Source organism: Pelophylax lessonae (assembly GCF_965119305.1).
Source record: "Pelophylax lessonae genome assembly, chromosome: 5".
NCBI classification, from domain to species: domain Eukaryota; kingdom Metazoa; phylum Chordata; class Amphibia; order Anura; family Ranidae; genus Pelophylax; species Pelophylax lessonae.
Window position 1 is genome coordinate 498986333 of NC_138772.1, and position 13328 is coordinate 498999660.

At 44.9% G+C, this 13328-nt stretch overlaps 1 protein-coding gene across 2 annotated transcripts in view; it reads left to right on the plus strand.

Annotated features, from left to right (window-relative positions):
- Positions 1-411: 411 nt before the first annotated feature.
- Positions 412-13328, plus strand: part of EBAG9 (estrogen receptor binding site associated antigen 9) — a 42340-nt gene continuing 29423 nt past the window's right edge. The window contains exons 1-2 of one of the 2 annotated variants that reach the window (XM_082257456.1): positions 413-621; positions 13243-13316. The gene's annotated coding sequence lies outside the window, so the exon portion shown is untranslated. Of the gene's footprint in view, positions 622-13242; positions 13317-13328 lie in introns of both variants that reach the window. The other variant, XM_082257457.1, reaches the window with a different exon arrangement.

Below are 13328 nucleotides of genomic sequence, written 5' to 3' on the forward strand. Positions count from 1 at the left end.
TCACTTATCATGTCATGTGATCTCCTATCACATACACAAGTGTCACACTATGATCACTTATCATGTCATGTGATCTCCTATCACATATACAAGTGTCACACTATGATCACTGCTCATGTCATGTGATCTCCTATCACATACACAAGTATAAAACACATCTTATATAGGGGAACTGTACTACAGCCAGACAAGGGGGAGAGCTGTACAAGGAGGAGGGCGGGGTAAGACATAGAGGGAGAAAGTGGGAGGAGAGATCCGGGGGCCGTCTGTGATTAGACTAGGGCAGACCACCAAACACGCTGATTGGTTAATAATGTTTTCACTACTCAGGGTTGCCCCATCACACGCCGATAACGTTATCAGCTGACGGGAAGAGATGTACCTAGCCCCTCCCCTCCCACACTGTCCCGGGTACGCACTGACAGGCTGGCGACGTCATGACGTTGGCAGCGTGCTTGTGTCACATGCGTGCCCCGGCAACGTCAGCTACTGTGCTGCTGTCCGGAGGGACATTGTGAGCCTCTTCCTGGACGGGGAACTTCGTGTACTGATACCTGATGGGAGCTCCTCCGGCCTCCTCCTCCATCGCCGCCACCCCGGGGACAGCCTGCTGAGACAGCGGTGATTACCTCATATATTCCATTGTTATTATCGTGTCCTTATCTCTGCATCCCCAATATCAGTACAGAGCGCACTGCATGCTGGGATTTATTATCCCCAATATCAGTACAGAGCGCACTGCATGCTGGGATTTATTATCTCCCAATATCAGTACAGAGCGCACTGCATGCTGGGCTTTATTATCTCCAATATCAGTACAGAGCGCACTGCATGCTGGGATTTATTATCCCCCAATATCAGTACAGAGCCCACTGCATGCTGGGATTTATTATCCCCCAATATCAGTACAGAGCGCACTGCATGCTGGGCTTTATTATCTCCAATATCAGTACAGAGCGCACTGCATGCTGGGATTTATTATCTCCAATATCAGTACAGAGCGCACTGCATGCTGGGCTTTATTATCTCCAATATCAGTACAGAGCGCACTGCATGCTGGGCTTTATCATCCCCAATATCAGTACAGAGCGCACTGCATGCTGGGATTTATTATCCCCCAATATCAGTACAGAGCCCACTGCATGCTGGGATTTATTATCCCCCAATATCAGTACAGAGCGCACTGCATGCTGGGCTTTATCACCCCCAATATCAGTACAGAGCGCACTGCATGCTGGGATTTATTATCCCCAATATCAGTACAGAGCGCACTGCATGCTGGGCTTTATTATCCCCGATATCAGTACAGAGCGCACTGCATGCTGGGATTTATTATCCCCAATATCAGTACAGAGCGCACTGCATGCTGGGCTTTATTATCCCCCAATATCAGTACAGAGCGCACTGCATGCTGGGCTTTATTATCTCCAATATCAGTACAGAGCGCACTGCATGCTGGGCTTTATTATCTCCAATATCAGTACAGAGCGCACTGCATGCTGGGATTTATCATCCCCAATATCAGTACAGAGCGCACTGCATGCTGGGCTTTATTATCTCCAATATCAGTACAGAGCGCACTGCATGCTGGGATTTATCATCCCCAATATCAGTACAGAGCGCACTGCATGCTGGGCTTTATTATCTCCAATATCAGTACAGAGCGCACTGCATGCTGGGATTTATTATCCCCAATATCAGTACAGAGTGCACTGCATGCTGGGCTTTATCACCCCCAATATCAGTACAGAGCGCACTGCATGCTGGGCTTTATTATCCCCGATATCAGTACAGAGTGCACTGCATGCTGGGCTTTATCACCCCCAATATCAGTACAGAGCGCACTGCATGCTGGGATTTATTATCCCCAATATCAGTACAGAGCGCACTGCATGCTGGGCTTTATTATCCCCGATATCAGTACAGAGCGCACTGCATGCTGGGCTTTATTATCCCCGATATCAGTACAGAGCGCACTGCATGCTGGGCTTTATTATCCCCGATATCAGTACAGAGCGCACTGCATGCTGGGATTTATTACCCCAATATCAGTACAGAGCGCACTGCATGCTGGGATTTATTATCCCCAATATCAGTACAGAGCGCACTGCATGCTGGGCTTTATTACCCCCAATATCAGTACAGAGCGCACTGCATGCTGGGCTTTATTACCCCCAATATCAGTACAGAGCGCACTGCATGCTGGGATTTATTATCCCCCAATATCAGTACAGAGCGCACTGCATGCTGGGATTTATTATCCCCAATATCAGTACAGAGCGCACTGCATGCTGGGATTTATTATCCCCAATATCAGTACAGAGCGCACTGCATGCTGGGATTTATTATCCCCCAATATCAGTACAGAGCGCACTGCATGCTGGGCTTTATTATCTCCAATATCAGTACAGAGCGCACTGCATGCTGGGCTTTATTATCTCCAATATCAGTACAGAGCGCACTGCATGCTGGGATTTATCATCCCCAATATCAGTACAGAGCGCACTGCATGCTGGGCTTTATTATCTCCAATATCAGTACAGAGTGCACTGCATGCTGGGCTTTATCACCCCCGATATCAGTACAGAGCGCACTGCATGCTGGGATTTATTACCCCAATATCAGTACAGAGCGCACTGCATGCTGGGATTTATTATCCCCAATATCAGTACAGAGCGCACTGCATGCTGGGCTTTATTACCCCCAATATCAGTACAGAGCGCACTGCATGCTGGGATTTATTATCCCCCAATATCAGTACAGAGCGCACTGCATGCTGGGATTTATTATCCCCAATATCAGTACAGAGCGCACTGCATGCTGGGATTTATTATCCCCAATATCAGTACAGAGCGCACTGCATGCTGGGCTTTATTACCCCCAATATCAGTACAGAGCGCACTGCATGCTGGGCTTTATCATCCCCAATATCAGTACAGAGCGCACTGCATGCTGGGATTTATTATCCCCAATATCAGTACAGAGCGCACTGCATGCTGGGATTTATTATCCCCCAATATCAGTACAGAGCGCACTGCATGCTGGGATTTATTATCCCCAATATCAGTATAGAGCGCACTGCATGCTGGGATTTATTATCCCCAATATCAGTATAGAGCGCACTGCATGCTGGAATTTATTATCCCCAATATCAGTACAGAGCGCACTGCATGCTGGGATTTATTACCCCCAATATCAGTATAGAGCGCACTGCATGCTGGGCTTTATTATCCCCCAATATCAGTACAGAGCGCACTGCATGCTGGGATTTATTATACCCAATATCAGTACAGAGCGCACTGCATGCTGGGATTTATTATCCCCAATATCAGTACAGAGCGCACTGCATGCTGGGATTTATTATCCCCAATATCAGTACAGAGCGCACTGCATGCTGGGCTTTATCATCCCCAATATCAGTACAGAGCGCACTGCATGCTGGGCTTTATTATCCCCGATATCAGTACAGAGCGCACTGCATGCTGGGATTTATTACCCCAATATCAGTACAGAGCGCACTGCATGCTGGGATTTATTATCCCCAATATCAGTACAGAGCGCACTGCATGCTGGGCTTTATTACCCCCAATATCAGTACAGAGCGCACTGCATGCTGGGATTTATTATCCCCCAATATCAGTACAGAGCGCACTGCATGCTGGGATTTATTATCCCCAATATCAGTACAGAGCGCACTGCATGCTGGGATTTATTATCCCCAATATCAGTACAGAGCGCACTGCATGCTGGGATTTATTATCCCCCAATATCAGTACAGAGCGCACTGCATGCTGGGATTTATTATCCCCAATATCAGTATAGAGCGCACTGCATGCTGGGATTTATTATCCCCAATATCAGTATAGAGCGCACTGCATGCTGGGATTTATTATCCCCAATATCAGTACAGAGCGCACTGCATGCTGGGATTTATTACCCCCAATATCAGTACAGAGCGCACTGCATGCTGGGATTTATTATACCCAATATCAGTACAGAGCGCACTGCATGCTGGGATTTATTATCCCCAATATCAGTACAGAGCGCACTGCATGCTGGGCTTTATCATCCCCCAATATCAGTACAGAGCGCACTGCATGAATTTTGTGTTACTATTACTACTCTGCTTCCTGGATCTATTATTATTATTATTATTATGTCATTACTTTGCATGGCATGCTAGGTTTGTATTATTGGTATCTGCTGGGTTTTTCATTTTAATAGTACAGAGCAATGCATGCTGGGTGGTGGTTGTTGTTGTTATTGATTATCATTAGTCTGTATTGTACGCTGGGTCTAAAAATAATGATATTATTATCAGTACTTTGCATGCTGGGTTATTATCATCATTGTCAATACCATGCACTGTATGCTGGATCTACTATTATTATTAACAATATTCGTTATACTGCTGTGAATTGTATGCTGGGTTGTTGTTCTCTGCTGGGTTATCAGCTTTAATAATCAGTACTGAGCAATACATGCTTAGTTATTATTACTATTATTAAGGCTGATCACTGCATGCTGGGAACTGTGCACTGCATTCATCATCACATTTTTATTTTTTTAAACCCCTTAATGTCTCCTGGCCCTTTACGCCCTTAACAGCAGCCTAACACATACATGTGGCACCCAGAAAGTGTGTTCTATGTTTGTGCTGGAAGCATGCGCACTCCCAGTATGGAGACCGGGCTCTTGGTGACAGCCCTAGCTCTCTACTAAAGATCAGGGCCCAGAGGAACCAGATCCCCAATCACATGATAGCTGTGATAGCCTCTGATTGGCTAGCACAGTGATCAGTCACTCTGATGCCCACCCCTGTTTTGGTTTTCTTCGGTGAAGAGAAGAAACCGCAGTCTAAAGCTTAGTGGACACAAGTAGTGTTTTTTTTTTTTTTTTCAACACAGCAGGGCTAAATGGGGGAAAAAAAAAAGCTGACCACTCTGGAGGAGGCGCTGTACTAATAATCCAATGTTAGTACAGTGATCTCCCCTGCTGTGCTATTGTGTTCTGACAGGGGGACCCCGCCATCAGAACACTGCGGTCAGTGCTCAGTCATTGGCTGAGGGCACTAATCTGGAGCCAATCATCAGTCCTTTTTCGTTCATTCCCCGTCGACAGCCGGCTGAATGACCAGCTTCTGTTGGACCAGCTGGGGTACACACGGACCAATTGTCATCCAGCTTTTATTGAACCAGTCTGCAGCCTGACATTCAGCTCTTGTATACTAGGCTTTAGGCTCCATTTGCATTTGGCGTTTTGAGTTCTCCTAAACTGCACTGCGTGGTTTTGCCGCAAAACGCAAGCAAAAGCAAAGCAAGCAGGATCTTCTTTTGGGCAACAAGCTTTGCGGTTTGCTGCCATTGAAAATGAATGGCACTCAAACATGCGTTTATAAATTGCTGGCAGAATTGCTGAGATCCCAAAACGCCAAATGTGAATGCAGCCTAAAAGCTATACTGTGTTCTCCTTCTTGGCAGTCCCAACCAGTTTCATGGCAGCCAATTTTCCAAGGGGTTGGGATGGGCAGCTGGCTGGGGGAGGATGATGGTGGTTGTGGTGAACGGGTCAGGGGTTTGGATTTTCCTGAAGTTTAATCTCAGCTCCCTTCACATCACAACCCCCCCTTTTTACATCACTGTGTTCCCCCTGTCCATTTTTCATCTATCCATTAATGGATGAAAAACAAAGCAGTGCATTCCTATGGGCAAATGAATGTAAACGGGTAATCCTCTGTTTACATCAATTTAAACCTGTTTAGGTCCGTTTTTTTTTTTTTTTTTTTTTTTTTTTTAAACAGATCAAGTCTCTTTTTGTTCTGTTTTAAAAAACAGGAGTGTTTGAAAAGAAAAACAGAAGAAGGATGGGGGGAAAAAAATGAATAAAATTGAAGTCAGCATCTACAAATACTGTAGCTGCAGACTTTTAATATAAGGACACTTACCTGTCCGGGCAGCCCGTAATGTCGGCACCCCAAGCCAATCCATCTATCGGCTCTGGGTGTAGGAATCGGTGTTCTATCAGAATACCGCTACCTATCAGAAAATGCCAGGGAAGTGATGTTGCAAACAAAATTGCTTATTGTGCATGAGCTATGCGTTCAAACATGGCCGCTATGCATTTCAATAGGTTTCCTAATCTGACAGAACACGAAGGCGGCAGTGGACATCTTACACAAGAAAGTCTTCAATTTCACACCTATTTTAGCAGTTAACTCGCTTTATATAGTGAAATAGCCTATTTCACTTGGTCACAGTGAAATAGTCAATTTCATTTAATCAGTTTGGCGCTGAGCAGTGTGGGTGCACCAAGATGGCCGCCGCCACCTTCTTCCTGCAGCGTTGTCGCTGTATTTACTGGAATACTAATCGTACTAGAATAATAAAAATGTAATAGTGTAGTTCAGTATATAAGGTGCTAAAATAAGTGTGAAATTGAAGACTTGCTTGGGTGTAAGAAGATGCTCGCTTCTGCCTTCGTGTTCTGTCAAGTTAGCAAACCTATTGGCATGGATAGCGGCCATGTTGGAGTGCATGCGCAGTAAGAATTTTTTTGATCATAACTTCACTCCCGTTACATTTTCTGATGGGTAGCGGTATTCTAACAGGACACCGGCACCTTCACTAAGGGGACCAGGAATTGAAGCCTCGCGGCTTCACAACTCGTTTTCCTACTGCGAATGCGCCAGTTGCTCTGCGCTTTCTGAATGGTCCTGCTACCTTTTGGGAACTGTGTGTCTCCCTGGAGGCAGCTGGGGTGGGGGGGAGGAGGAGGGGCCGGAAATTAGGTAGATTGCACAATGATGGCAAATATCTTTACCTGGAAGTGGGAGGGGGTACCTGGTTTTGACAAAAAGTTTGTCAAATGTGGCAGCGAAGGGGGGAGGAAGCAGACAAGCAGTGCTTCCCCCTTTTGGGTGGAGTTCCGCTTTAAGACCAAACTAAATCCATTAACTTAAAGCGGAGTTCCAGCCATTTCACTCACCTGTCCAACGGTCCAGCGATGCGGCCGCCCGAAGCCTCGATCCTCTCCCTCGGCGCCGGCATCACTGGTGTGGGCACCCGGCTGTGACAGTTTGCAGCTTCACAGCCGGGTACCCACTGCGCATGCGCGAGTCGCGCTGCGTGCCGTGATTGGCCGGCAATCTTCTGGGACCTCTGACCTGTCCCAGAAGATTGCAGGGAGGGAGGGGGAGAGGAGAACTTCCGTTCAGGGCGCCGCGGTGCTCCAAGCGGAAGTGGGGGCGGGTACCTGTCAAAACTAGGTACCCGCTCCCCCCCAAAAAAAATAACATGCCAAATGTGGCATGTCAGGGGGTTAGGACCACCTAAAGCGGAAGTTCCACTTTTGGGTGGAACTCCGCTTTAACCATTTCCAAAAAACGGTTACATTCCTGGCATGCCAGGAATACTAACTGTCACATTTGCTTGTGTTATCAAACTGTCAAACCATCAATTGGTAGAGTCATAACTGTTCGCAGCACCACAGCAGTTGCAGATCGGAGGCTAAGATGGCAGCTCCCTTGACTGAGAAGGCCAGGAGGGTTTAGTTCCACTTTAACTGATGAAAACTAAATCAGTTTTTTCTCAGCAAAAATGGAACTAAACAGATGATGCCTGTGTGAAAGGGGCCTTCATGTCATTGTAGGTGCCAGTGTTTGTGCTAGTTAGTGGCATTGCAATGAGGCTCCAAAGAAATGCTTTCCTTGTGTTTGGCAGTGACACTGCCGACTAAAAGCGACATGCTGTTTAGCCTCATGGGACAGTCAGAGGAGAAGGAAAACTCCTCCTACAAGCTTTAACAAGACACTGATAGAAGTAACAAGACTGCTATTTATTGCTGATAAGATAAGGTATTTAGCAGTTCATATTTACTAAAATAATTGCATTTCCATGTTCTGTGGGAGACCTGATATAGTGAATGCAGGTTCTGGGTTTAGTATTTAGTAACACTTTAAGTTTTGGTGAGATAATGAAGCACAGCATCTCGGACGCAGCATTTGTACAACCATGAGTGGCAGTGTGTTAGTGTTCAGGCGGGTGGTTGGAGGGGGGGGGGGGGGGATAAACCACCTGATTGGAAAGCCTAAGGGCTCTTTCACACGGGCGTTCCGTATATCACCCCATCCGTTTGCGGATGATATACGGACATAATGCATGTCAATGGCATTGCGGATGACCATCCGCTGACATCTGATTTTCGTCCTTTCAGTTCTGTTCCGTTTTTTGGAACGGAACAGAACCCAATTTTTCTTCCGTTAAAAAAAAAAACTGAACTGAACTGATGCAAAATCGGATGTCAGCGGTGTCATCCGCTGACATCCGCAATCCCCATAGACTAACATTATGTCCGTATATCATCCGCAAACGGATGGGATGATATGTGGACATACGGAGTGGATGTCACAAGTGTCATCCGTGTCCGTAAAAAAAAAAAAATGCCGGAGCGGATCGCAATACGGTCCGCTCCGTGTGAAAGAGGCCTAACTGTGTCACCAAGCATTGAAGTGTCTATTTTTTGGTATTTCTACTGTCCTGACACTGGGCCTCCAAAAATGTGATAGGTAGTTAGAATATTAGTTGCTTAATTTATGCCTTTTTGAAAGCCTTAAAGAAGGTTTTTTTTTAATCTTAATAGGTTCTATGCATGAAGATAAAAAGCCTTATGTGTGTAGCCGCCTCCCCAGCACCCCCTGATACTTACCTGAGTCCCATCTTTATTCAGCGATGTCCAAGAGTCACTCTGCTGTCTGGGACTCTCCCTCCCTATTGGCTGAGATGCACCCGCGGCGCCATTGGCTTCTGCGGCTGTCAACAAAAGTCAAGTCAGCCAAACAGGAGAGGGGAGGAGGGGCCGAACCGCAGCTCTGTGTCTGAATGGACACACGGAGCTGCAGCTCGGGTGACCCCGTAGCAAGCTGATTGCTTTGGGGGCACTCGGCAGAAGGGAGGGGCTAGGAGCAGGGGAGAGGGACCCGAGCAGATGAGGGTCCAGGCTGCCCTGTGCAAAACCAACTGCTCAGAGGTGGTACAGTGGATATAAAAGTCTACACACCCATGTTAAGTTAAAATGTCAGGTTTCTGTGATGTAAAAAAAATGAGACAAATATAAAAATTTTCAGAACTTTTTCCACCTTTTTTATGTGACCTCTAAACTGTACAACTCAGTTGAACAACAAAATGAAATCTCTTAGGTGGAAGGAAGTAAAAATGTAATAAAATATGGTTGCATAAGTGTGCACACCCTTAAACTAATACTTTGTTGAAGCATCTTTTTGATTTTTTTTTTTTACAGCACTCTTTTTGGGTCTGAGTCTATCAGCATGGCACATCTTTACTTGCCAATATTTGCCCACTCTTCTCTGCAAAAACACTCCAAATCTGTCAGAATGTGAGGGCATATCCTGTACACAGCCCTCTTCAGATCACCCCACAGATTTTCAATCAGATTCAGGTCTTGGCTCTGATTGGGCCATTCCAAAACTTGAATCCTCTTCTCGTGAAGCCATTCTTTTGTTGATTTGGATGTAGGCTTTGGGTTGTTGTCATGCTGAAAGATGAAGTTCCTCTTCATGTTCAGCTTTCTAGCAGAAGCCTGAAGATTTTGTGCTAATATTGGCTGGTATTTGTAACTGTTTATAGTTCCCTCTACCTTGACTAAGGCCCCTGTACCAGCTGAAGATAAACAGCCCCAAAGCATGATGCTGCCACCACCATGCTTCACTGTGGGTATGGTGTTCTTTGGTGATGTGCGGTGTTTTTTTGCACCAAACATATCTTTTGGAGTTATGGCCAAAAAGTTCAACCTTGGTTTCATCAGACCAGCACACATTTTCCCACATGGTTCTGGGAGACTTCAGATGAGTTTTTGCAAAATTTAGCAAGGCTTCCGTCTCGTCCTCTACCCCATAGCCCAGACATATGAAGAATACGGGAGATTGTTGTCACATGTACCACACAGCCAGTACTTGCCAGATATTCCTGCAGCTTCTTTGTTGTTACTGTAGGCCTCTTGGCAGCCTCCCTGAACAGTTTTCTTCTTGTCTTTTTTATCAATTTTGGAGGGACTTCCAGTTCTTGGTAATGTCACTGTTGTGCCATATTTCCTCCACTTGCTGATGACTGTCTTTACTGTGTTCCATGGTATATCTAATGCCTTGGGAATTCTTTTTTACCCTTTTCCTGACTGATACCGTATAACAATGAGATCCATCTGATGCTTTGGAAGCTCTCTGCAGACCATGGACTTTGCTGTAGGATGCGACTAAAAAAATGTCAGGAAAGACCTACTAGAACAGCCGAACTTTATTTGGGGTTAATCAGTCACTTTAAAGCGGAGTTCCACTCAAAAGTAGAACTCCGCTGATCTTCTTCCACCGGTGCCCCATTTGGCACCTTTCTGGGGGGGAGGGGGGGGGGGACGGTTACCTGTTTTTGACAGGTACCCTTCCCCACTTCCTGGAAGACAGCACCCCCTCCTTTTTCCTCCGCCGCTGGGCCAATTACAAAGCGCAGCGCACAGTAGGGAACCAGCAGTGAAGCCGGAAGGCTTCACTGTCGGGTTCCCTTACTCTGGATGGCGGCGGCACCCGAGAGCCGATACGTAAAACGGCTTTGGGTGCTGACATTGCGGGCTCCCTGGACAGGTAAGTTCTACTATTTAAAAGTCAGCCGTTACAGTATTTGTAGCGGCTGACGTTCATTTTTTTTTTTTTTTTTAAGGGGGGGAGGAACTCCGCTTTAAAGGATGGCAGGTCTGTACTTCCATTTAACATGAGTTTGCATGTGATTGCTTAATTCTGAACACAGCTACATCCCCAGTTATAAGAGGGTGTGCACACTTTTGCAACCACATTTGTGTTTTATTTTTACTTCCCCCCCCCCCTAAAAGATTGCAGGTTGTTTTTCAATTGAGTTGTATACTTTATAGCTCACATTAAGACCCTATTCAGACAGGGGCGACCCGACTTGCTGGGGCAACCTGTGAAGTCGCGACCTCGGCGCGACTTGCATGGACTTCATATAATTGAAGTCAATGCAAGTCGCCTCCAGGTCGCCCCAAAGTAGTACAGGACCCTTTTTCTAAGTCGGAGCGACTTGTGTCGCTCCTATTAGAACGGGTCCTGTGCTAATCAATGGCAGGCGACCGACCGCGACTTGTCAGGCGACCCAAGTCACGCTAGTGTGACTGGACCCTAAAGGTGGAAAACGTTCTGAAATGATTTACCTTTGTCTCATTTTTTACATCACAGAAAGCTGACATTAACAGGGGTGTGTAGACTTTTTATATCTAGTAGAATATGTTTTTTTTAAAAAAAAAAAGTTGACAAAAAATCTGTATGCCCATGCTGTGGGTGAAAAATCTTAATGAAATTACAACTTTGTGTAAACAAAAAAAATACTTTTTTTTTTTTCTTTCATTTTTTTTTTTTTTTAAAACTTGTGGCCAATTAGAATTGATTTAATTAAAAAAAACAATTATATATATATATATATATATATATATATATATATATATATATATATATATATATATATATATATATATATATATATATATATATATATATATATATATATATATATATATATATATATATATACACACACATACTTTGTATAACTTTCCCATACACTTTAAATTTTTTTAACCGAAGAAATGTAGCAGACTTTTGGCCTACTTTTATGAAGAAAGATTATTTATTTGATTATTGAAAAATTTTGTTTTTGGGGTCGCTTTGTTTCTGGTCTTCAGTGAGCAGAGAGCCAGTGACTGTCAGTGACTTCTGTGCAGGAGCAGCTAGCTCGGGCTCTGAGCGGTGCACTGAGAGGCTGAGCCAGCTGCCAGTTAGACATCTGGGGGGATCCTGACATTGTCAGGATCTTTCCAGAGCCTGGATTGGCTGAGTGACATCACCTGACAGTGGACTTTAGCCTGCTATTGGCTCAATCTGGTTCACAGGGTACAGAATGCAGTGCACTCATGTGACCCACAGGAGAAGTATTACCATAAGAGATTTGGCCTTCTCCTTTTTTAAAGGATAAGTTCACTATAAAAAAAAAAAATTCACATTTATTTATTTTTTTTTTTTTTTGCAGGTAAAAAAAAGTGCATTTATTTTATTTTGAGCCTGTAATGCATTGCACCAGTGATCTGCAGACCTGTCAGTGTATCTGTGTGCCTGTACATCCCATATGGACAAGCAAATGCACTGACTGGAAGAATAAATGAACTAGCCTGGTGCTCCACAACGCTGTGGTGGTTCATGGAGAACTACAAGCTGACAGCTGCAAAGTATCCTGGGACCTGTAGTTCTTTTACACACAGAGCTGTGTGTATGAATGATGTGGCTGTGTGGGCGGAGCCCTGCACGGCCACATTGATATAAAAAACGGCCAGCTAGTACGAGGAACTTCTCCCCGTACTGCTGTCACAGGGAGGGGGAGGGGGGAGGGATTAGGCATTGGTGGCAGCATTGGGGACATGTTGCATGTTCCACCCTAAAGAGGTGAACTTTTTTTTTTTTTATAATAAAAGATAAACCCAGCGGTGATCAAATACTACAGTGTTTGTGTCAGATGTGCTATCAAAGGAATTTGTTTTCTTATACGAAGGTACTTTCAGTTTTTTCATGGTAAGGAAATGTTTAAAGATTGCTCCTTTTGACATTCTTGAAAATGCCTTAGGCGGTCTCCTCCTCGACGTGGTCATGCTGAGCAGATGTTGTAAGCATTGCTTGAACTTGTTACACTGCTGGAGGTTCTGTTCACACCTGAAGAATTTGATGCAAAATTTGAAGCTTCACTAGAAGCACTTCAATGTTCAACACTAGGATTTCCATTCTGTTCAAAGGTGCCCATTCACACCTGAGCCCGGTGTCACTTAAAACTTGTTGCTTAAAAAAAAGACACAAGCTTTTTGGCCTAAGTAGACTTCAACGGGAGCATCTGAAAATACGCAAGGCAGACGGTTTTTGTGCCTTTTCTTGCCTATTAGCTAGCTTTCCATTGGCTACAAAAAAAAAAAAAAATAGAAAAAGCTGAAGCCACCTATTTGCACAAAAACACCTGTGCAAACGCTGACGAAAAACCACCAAAGACGCTCAGCTGAAGTGTGAATGGGGCCTGAGAAAGCTGCTTTGCATGTGACCAGCCTATTCTGAGACTCCTTCACTGAAATGTAGGTTTAACGGTCTTTTCACTCCACTCTTCTGTTATCTAATTTGTGTTCTTCTGTTTCCAGTGAAAAACCCACAAATTGATGTCAATGATCAGCAAGGAGCTTTGAATGAAGCATACAGGAGCTGCATAGCCGAGGTACTTATCAGC